The 9,401-nt window shown below is 45.2% G+C and overlaps 1 long non-coding RNA gene across 1 annotated transcript; it reads left to right on the plus strand.

Moving 5' to 3' along the window:
* The first annotated feature begins 1,444 nt into the window (after nucleotides 1-1,444).
* LOC146599169 (uncharacterized) lies at nucleotides 1,445-7,769 on the plus strand. The gene is made up of 3 exons (XR_014895095.1): nucleotides 1,445-2,093; nucleotides 5,394-5,586; nucleotides 7,550-7,769. It is a non-coding gene; the product is annotated as an uncharacterized LOC146599169 (long non-coding RNA).
* Nucleotides 7,770-9,401: the final 1,632 nt, after the last annotated feature.

Raw genomic sequence — 9,401 nt, forward strand, 5'->3', positions numbered from 1 at the left:
CACTGAAAGAAACAGTAGTTCAGTGTGTGCAAGAAGTTAGCGCTGTATCAGTATGAAGTTATTTACAGCGCTTTTATTTCCCTATTAGTTAGAAGGGGGAATGCGGCAGGGACTCTTCACTGCAATTACCAGYTATCTCTGGGGGTCACCTGCGTTTTCGGTTACATGTATTGCAAAGGGAGCATAATTTATTCCAGTTAATTTTGGATYTGAGGAGCAAAGATGCACACGCTATTAATCTGGCAAGTGTAAAACGTGTGGGCAGGGGGTGGTGTTTGCGTTAGGGATGTTTTCCTCCGCTCCCAAAGTCTCGGGCGGAGAGGGCAGCTCCGGAGCTGGTTTGGGGAGCAGCACTGATCTTTCACTTAGAAAATKCAGAATGTTCAATGAATGGCAAAAGTGCTTTTAAAAGGGGCTCGTGGAACACTTTGAAAATATTAATTAGTGTGTTGAAGCGTTCTGCATAGCATATCATAGTAAAACTGCTCCAGGGGGTAGCTTGGAATGAATTATTAATACGAATCCCTCTCTCCCTGATGCTTCACACCCTGATTTTATGGGACTTGGCGTGGGTTGGGGTGTCTATTAGATTCACTTATTGCCTGTTTAGAGGGAGTACTTTGTAGGCGGCATCAAAAGGTCACTTTTTTTTTCGGAATCCCAAAATTTTAATCGGGAAAAAGACTAGATTCCCCAAAATGGGAAGGGCAAGCTATTGGGGGGAGGAAAAAAAAAGACTCTCATCACAAATTAGAACTGTGGCGTTGTTATGTAGCGGAAAACGGGACCGTATCCAGACTCCCTGCGGCCCAAACTCCTTTAGCGGGTGGCCAGCACTTGGTACCGAGCTCGCTGCGTGAYGCCGGCACGTGCAAGTCTCAGCGACCCTCTTGTCCGGGTGGGTCCGAGAAGAGCGTTCCTGCCCAAACTGCTGCTGTAACACRCTCCCGCCTTGTAGCACGAGTATCAAACTCATTAAATTCACGGCGTACAGCTGCTTTTCCCCTCTTGGCTTGCAATATCACAAAGTTGAACCTGTTAACCTAACAGTRTGGGAGAAAAAAGTGTGCTTAAGAAAAGAAATGTTTTTCCGSTGGTCAGGTCTGTTTTGATGATGTCCCTTGTGTACAAATATAAACAAATCCATAAAGTAATTTGACTTTTAATTCATACTTGGATTGTGGAAGCACTTGTATTTGCGATGGCTGTTGGACCGAATCACAAAGGGTCTGGAAGGTCTAATTTTCATTTCTATGAGTGAAGACGYGCAAAAAGCGATGCTTTACCAACCAGGGGCACCTCCAACGCAGCGATTCTCAAAGGACTAAGTGTCGTGCCAGGAGAAATTTGTTATTTCTAGTCCAGGAAGGCAGAGGAGAAGGAACTTGGGGCTGGATGCGCGGCCGCTGCGCACGCAGCGTTCCCGCTGCCTCCAGTTGGCACCGCGAGCAAGCTGGCGGGGAGGGAATGCAATATCAGGCGTTTTTTCCCATAAAATTAAAGAAAAAAAGAAAAAAAGATAAGGAAAGAGTTTGTTTCTGCATCTGGAAGTAGATGCTTAAAAATAGATCTGCGTGTCGTATTTGAAAGTCTAAGAAGACGGTGCATTCAGGCTCTCTGTGAAAGAAGAAAAGGGAGAGGAAAAAAGGGAAAAGCTCCTCACAAACAGCACTGCCACCCTTRAAACAGAAAGGTCGTAGTTTATTTATGATGTTAAAAACTCCAGRTACCGTCGTCATTTTACAAAGCAAATCACAGAGCGGTAAACGCCAAGGAGATTATTAATAAAAAGCCTGTTTTTCTGGGAAAAGGGGAAAGACAGCGCATAACGTTGGAGCCTTACAGGCGGCATAAATCCGCGTCGTCCGCAAAAGTTTGCGGCGGAATATTTCTTTGCTGTTTTGCTGTGCTTCCCGCGAGCGCTGCCCAGCCGGGTCTCGGCCGGGGTTTCGTGTCGAYGACAGCTTGGGGCAGCTCCGACGGAAGCTGACCGCTAGCATCAGCCATCTCCTGCCTCTAGGAGAGCGAGCAGATGCTCCGTCTGCCCAAGAAACGCGGTCCTGAGAACCGGCTCTGCTTGTGCAGTTAAAAAGGTGATGGATTTTTCCGAGGAAGGGGTCGCCTTACGGTTTCTCAGGTTGTGAGCGTGGCTGGCTCTGTGTAACGTGTCTTTCTTCTCCTCCTCCTCCTCCTCCTCCTTCTCCTTCTCCTTCTCCTTCTCCTTCTCCTTCTCCTTCTCCTTCTCCTTCTCCTTCTCCTTCTTCTCCTTCTTCTCCTTCTTCTCCTTCTTCTTCTTTTGTTCCGGAGGAGAAAGGTTGCCAACCGATTAATATTTTAAACATGTAGACAACCTGCAGACCTTGCTGCTCAGGCTCGGATTTCTTCCTCATCCCTCCCCAAAAATGGTTTCCCTGCTAGAATTTCGTACTCCCAGGTGAAACGTAATTATTTATTCACTTTATTTCATCAAAATTAAGCACACATGATAATGAAAAGAGTTCGGCAAACAGTTAAAACAATATCACATGTAATCTCTGTGGAGTTTGGTTAAGATTTCAGCTTCTTGCTTAAAATTATGTGGGTCAGCCTTATGATGTGGGCAATGAATAGGAAAATACAGTACACTGCAGGAACTGAATTTTATCTCTCTGGTAAATGTTTAGTGTAGCAAAGTAGGAGATGCCAATTTAAGAGTTTAAYATGTGCACCAGGTACTGCAAAGCAAGTTGTAGTGTGCTATGGTACGTTCCTCTGAATAATTTATGGGGCTTTATTTTTATTTATTGTTCAGATGAGGATTTAAATATTCCGTATTCTAATTTGAAAGCATAAGCTGAGAAACTGAAAGTYTGCTCTATGATAAGAGAGATAAAAGAGCTGAGAACAGAACTTTTAATGGCCCCTCTGTCCTGGCCGAGCTCCAGATCCACGATTGCTTTTTTTCCTGCCTAAAATTCCGTCTGTAATTTTGCTTGGGAAGCTGTTTKTCACTGCCACTCTGAAGACGGGTGTGACGGTGCGGACTCGGCTTGCTTTCCAAGACTATCTGCCTGCATCTCATGAGCCAAATTTAGCACCTCGATATGTCCCTGCGGATCTGGAGTGCTCCATCAACATGCGGAGAGCCTCTCCCGAGGGAACGCTGGTGTTCCCRCCAGTCCACCAGTGGGAACACTGGTGGCTCATCAGAAAAAAACACCTCGATACCACTTGCTCTGAAAAATTCTGCATTRAAACTCCCTACAGGGCTCATTTCTCCTCCCATCACTGTTGTTTCGCTGGAGCTACTTTTGATACCTATCTACGTGACCACTTTTGGTTAGATTGAATAAGCTCTGAAACCAGCCTTAAATTCTGACCCTTCCTTCTTATTTTCCCTCTCTTCCTCCCATCCCCGGCTGAGCGTATGTCAGAGTCCGACCTTGCATCGGTGATATGCTTATGTGCAGTAACGTATAGACCGAAGCAGCCACGGCAGATACGTACACCCGTTCATTTCAGTGGCAATATGATCAATCCCGTTTTACAAACAAGACAGAGCTAGAGGACTTCTGCATATTCAAAGTCCTGCCAGAAAGTCACTCGCCCAAGATGTGCTGTGCATACGCTACGTGAGATACCTACAGAGAAACGTCCTTCGCCAGTGAGTGCCAAGGAGACGTGTGGTTCGGAAAAAGGCGGTCTGAAAGATGTTCCGTGGAGCTCTAAAGGAGCAAAATCCGAACAAATTTGAAAGGATTCAGACCTATAAAAACACAGTGGCGGAAAAMGTTTGTTAAACGTGTTCGAGGTTCTCCGTTTTGTTCAGTTCTTGTGAGTCTGCCTTTTCCTGCCAGTCCTTTGCGATGTTTGAAGTCTCGTTATCAACTTTTAGTGCTTTCCCCAAGATTAATGRCTGGCTTAGGTGCATTCAACCTGGGCCTACCTGAAAGTTTCAGCTGTAATCAAGCTGGATGTGTATTCCTTCTAGTGGTAAAATCTGCATCTTAAATATTTGCGGAGATGCACACATCTGTTGTAAAACCACAGATGTGTGTCTCTACAGATATATATACTTCAATGTGATATACTATGTTTTATAATTAAAATTTTATTGAATTTTAATATAAAAACAAATTCATACATTAAAAATTAAGTAGAGAACAAACATGTGCRGTATCAGGAGGATATAAGACGTGGTACAGTAGGACAACAACATCTGACCCATAAAATCCACCCTGCTTTAGTTATAAAATGCCTTCGTGGCTAGGAGATTAGTGTGCTATGTTACTGAAGTTCCCATATCTAAGGGAAAAAAAAACTATTTTGTCACTTTCCTTCAGGAGTAACGAAGCAGCTTTTAAAGTCCTTTTATTAAGTAGGTGAAAGCAAATGGATTTAGACAGAACAAGCACGGTCTAACACCAAGCAGAGTAAGTATTATTTATACCACCCCGATAACGTTTTGGAACAGACCGAGTGGATACCGAGAGCGCGTGGTGTAACACGTCCCTTCCAGTTGCAGAGCTGCGTGATGGAGACCGGTTACACCAGAGGACCCGGCGGTGCTTGGAGCAAGAAACAGCCCAGCCTTTGCTGGCAGTCAARGCCCTCGAGGAGGCCAGAGTAAGGGCTGGTTTTGCATGAAGTAACTTAGTCTCCTTTGGACATGCAATAAGTGTATCCTCTCCGAGGGGTCCTGAGTACTTTACTAACAAGTTWTAATCTTCACATCACCTTTGGGGAGAAGTATGGAGAAAGTGAGTGACCCATCCTTGGTCACGCGGGAAGCCTGTATATGAGAAGAGCGACAGACAGGTGACTTCTACCTGCCGCGTCCGCGTTACGCTCCCGTCATTGAAACAGTTTTCTCCTGGTGCGGCACCACTGATAAAAAGCAAACCACAGCACAGGATGTATGCAGATACGGGAGAGAAAATAGTATCGAAATRTTTGAATACTGTTACATAAAGGGGTGATATGCCTTTGCCTTGAACACTGCATGCATTTCCATTTCAAAAAAAAAATACGGCTGAAATATAAAAAGGTTGATGGAAGTGATTAGACACAGGGCTAGATCTGTGCATGATGAGAGGCTGTCAAGTTTGGAAGATGAGTTTTGTGACTAATAGAGAGATACTGAATAATGAATGGCGCTCGGAAAGTTGTCGAGGGTACCTTTTTTCCCATTTCTGCCGCTGCGAGAACACCGGGAAAGGCAGCGAAAGGGACCGTATCTGCGGCTGCTAGAGACAGGCGTTGTGCAGATGGCAGGCGCGGGACTCGTCACTGCAAGAGTTCCCGAAGTTTGGGGGCTGAGAATTTAAAAAATAAGCGATCAGAAATTTGCAAGCAAGTGAGAATATTTGTATGAGATGAGGTAAAGCTAAGGGATCTATAATTTCGTCCTGCAGAGCTTTCGCCATTGACCGTTGGGAGCGGGGAAGACGCTCCCAGGAGCTGCGTGATCCCTCTGCAGCATCGCTAGACCCTCTCCAAGGCTGCTGGGGCTTGTCCTGCACTGCCAGCCCTGTCCCCTGCCCCTGCCTTGCCTCCTCGAGGAGCAAGAGAGGCCCAGCTCTGCACCGGRGACGTGCACCAGAAAAGGTGAGCATCAACCGGTGTTACCAACAAGCGCAGCTCCTGCTCTCGCTGTAAGTGCTCCTGCAAGTGCTGCAGACCAGGGTTTTGGAACAAGAGATCTTCCTGAGAAATGCACACGCGTGCCTGCRTGCACACGCGTGCACGTGCGTGTGCRCGGACTTGGTGTGACTTGGCTCCTTCCACTTCTAGCAYGCTTCCCCCAATTAAGCTATTCAGGGCTCGCACTTAAAGAGCTGTCCGCAGCTGCTGCAAATTGATTTATCCCCCGACGACAGTCAGAGCTGCTGATTGCTGGGGAGAAATGGGTTCTTTAATTTAAGTTTTGTTTTCTTTCCGACTTTTTCCTTTTTATACTGACTTTAACTTACTTTTGCTTTATGATTAATTCAATATTGCAAATATAGCATATGTCACAATGTATATCTCAGCTCCATTTGGCATAAATAATATATTTTTTTTTCCTGTTTCTTGAGTGGATGAATTGAAATACGGTTTTATTGAAGTATATGAAACTGTTTTTTGTGAGAAAAAAGATTTTTAAGAGAGGACTGCCAAGACATCCCAATGTTACAGATATATTCTTAGTGGCATCTTGTTATTCGAGCTCTGCAAATTTACTGAAATGGTGGTTTTGAGATTGGAAATGACATATTTATTCAGTCTATGAAAAGATGATGGCTTCTATCTGGTGAAAAAGTGGTATTTTCCTCTGCTCATACATATACTTTGTTAATCTGCAAACTCAACAATACATCTCCGCATGCAGCTGAGTTATATACCATTTACAGTTTATATAAAATGTTGCAGCCCATCCAACATAAACCTGCGATGAAAGATTGTGTTATGCCCAGATAATCTATAGCTCTCTCGAATGATCGCTTTATGGTTGCGCATACAAAGGACACACTCCTTGCTTATTTTTGGTTTAGAAAAAAAAAAAAAAAAGCCCTGCAGAAATGATTAATAGTAAGTGTCAGTAATTTGTCTTGGAGAGGGACTGTCTTTACGTTATCACACGTGCCGTTAACCTGGCAGGGGGATATTGATTATWCGCAGACTTAACTGTACCTTCAGTTCTTTCACTGGAGAGGATCAACAAAAAGAGAGTCAAACCCCACGTTTCAGCAGTCAGAGATCCATAGATATCTTTCTGACGAGTTTACGGCAAAATAACGTATAGATGAAAAGGAAGGCGAACCCAAAATTTCTGTGCTAGCTGTGCTAGGTGTTCATATCCAGGATATATTTAACATCCTGCTGGTGCCAAACTGTGCAAATTAAAACAAAACTTCTAACACCTTCTGCTAACTCAGAGTAATCAAAAAAAAAAATTAAAAAAAGAAAAAAAAAAAAGCTTGATTATTTTTCAGGTAGCTCGAGAGCTTGGGATGAGACGCAGCCCGCACCAGGAAAGGCTTTTTATTGACCTTAGGTTTCACTTGACTTTCTAGAAAATTCACCGTAGTGGCTTGGTCTCAGCCCAGGCAGTCTTTTTTTTGTTGTTGTTTCCCCCCCYTTTTTTTTWAAATCATGCCTGAGAAAACACCTGCTGAGCAATCTGAGAGCCTGCCTTCAGGAAAAACCTTAGAGTGCTTAATAGAAAATAACAACCTTTGCGCGGCTTTTTTTATATCAGCTTGTAAAATTTAATAGAGAGATTCATCCTACTGTTAGAAATTTGGGTTTTTTTTCTAAAAATCCCAGATAAYGTTATCATTTCTGTTCAGTTCGATAGGTTCTCTTCCTTTATTTTTTTTTAAGTAATGTGTATCAGAACTGACTTTTTTATTCAGACGCTGAGTCGTGCCCACTAAACTCTARCGGGACTCTTCTGATGGCAAACTGATTTTCTCACAGGATTTAGAAAAACTTGAATTACGGYGAAAACTTTTCATTTCGCATAGCTAACCTAATAGCCTCTTGGGGGAAAAAAAAATAACGAATAAGCTTTTATATTTTAATTTAGTCTCTGCGACTCAGAGAAGGAAAACAAGCTGCACCCCTGGAAACCGCCCTGCGATAAAGTTTATTCTCTCCGCTGGAAACTCGGCAGCGAAGCGCTTGCGGGAGGCGTTGCCGGGCCCGGTGGAGGACGGCGGGAGCCGGCGAGGATATTCCCACGGGCTGGCCTTACGCAAGGCTTTGGGGCATTTTTGACGCTGCTAAGAATAAATGCAATTACTCGTTGGCTGATAAATAAATTACAGATAGTTGATTTTGCCTCTCACACGCTTGTTTTCTCTGCTTCCATAAGGGACTGTAGTCTGTTTACGATTTTTCTCGTAATTTTGAGAGATTTACGCTGAGTGACAAATTCGCCCCCCTAGGTAGCGCGGGAAGGACGGGGCAGAAAGGCAAAGTTATTGCAGCCTGAAAACGGACGGCGTGCCTGCAGGGAGGGGAACCTTTTAGGAATCTCAGTGGTTTGGATTCGTTTCTGACAATAGATTTGCGTAATTAGAGCATGTAATTCCASAGCAACGTAAACAGAAAGAAGCAGGAACAAAGGAAAAATCGCAGAAAARGCAAAACGGAGCAGGTTGCTGTGAAGGACTAGATTAAGGCTCCSGTGAACTTTCCAGGTGCGTGCGCGGCTCCGTGGGGCGCCGAGCGGAGGAGGGCAGCGGGGACGGGCAGAGCCCTTCCGACGGGCTCCCCGTGCGACGTCCGCTCCGAGTTCGCTTTGCAAAAGCCGTCCGGACCTCGCAGCCGCCGAGCGGAGAGCGGGGCGCGCGGCGGAGCAGGTGCAGCCTCTGCAGCTTCCCCCTCCATCGCCCCCCCAAAAATAGCCAAGGTAGGCAAGAGACACTCTTGCCTGGCACCAAGCAGAGGCGGTAAGTTTGTAATGACCTAAATTTGTCTAAAAAAGAGAGCTACTGATTTATATATTCAGGTCAATAGCACTTTCCCCAGGTTTCAATAATCGGATCAATTATCTGAATCCAATAAAACCTTATTAAAGAAATTCAGAATTATCTTTAAAATAGCTGGCCTTGTAGTCCCTGAGTAGGTTACAAAAACTGCTATGAAGAATTACTGTGACCTACTTTCTGGGCGGTGCAGATATCATTATCATATCAGAGGTGCAGCATGATAAGCGCAGATGACTTCCATCTCTTATTGAAGATAGTTTGGGAAATGATGAACGAGAAACTTTAATCTAGGTCTCCAAATTAATTTTTTGCCGCAAATATTGGTTGAAATAAAATAAAATAAAATAAAAAGAGTGGAGYGCGGGAGAAAAGAACTGGTACGTGTAATAGCCGGCAGCATCGGGAACATTTTAAAGCAAACRTGAACATTTTAAAGCAAACGGGGTGGGCCGAGTTCCTGCTGCTATAGATCACATCTGCTTGTTTACACCTCGACAGGGTGCAGCACGCAGCCACGCCGGGCTGGGTGCGCTTTGCACCTCCTTTCCGCAAGCGCAAATGACCACTTGAATTGCACGGCAGCGGAGAATCAGGACGGTTACGGTGTAAGAGCTAGCGGAAAACCTTTTAACCATGGTTTCCGTCAGGTGAGCTGTCTGGGTATTGCATCGCTCGGGAGAAAACAGCTTGCTAAAATTGGCCTGCCGGCGGGCTTTGATCCGCTCGGTCTGGAGCCGGCGGGCGCCGCGGCGGGCGGGCAGCAGGCGCCGGCGTGCGGCGCGGGGCGGGCGCCCGGGCGCGATCCGCGCCGCCACATCAAGGCAGGGCCGGCCGACTGGCGCTTTAATTAGGAGGCTGAAATTATAATACCGCGCTCGAGAACAAAGAGTCTCCAAAGGAAGAAAAAAAAAAAAATACGTGCCGCATATCTGACAAAGATAAATT

The sequence above is a fragment of the Rhea americana genome, unplaced genomic scaffold (genome assembly GCF_003343005.1).
Source record: "Rhea americana isolate MKP2758 unplaced genomic scaffold, rheAme1 scaffold_145, whole genome shotgun sequence".
In the NCBI taxonomy this organism is placed as follows: domain Eukaryota; kingdom Metazoa; phylum Chordata; class Aves; order Rheiformes; family Rheidae; genus Rhea; species Rhea americana.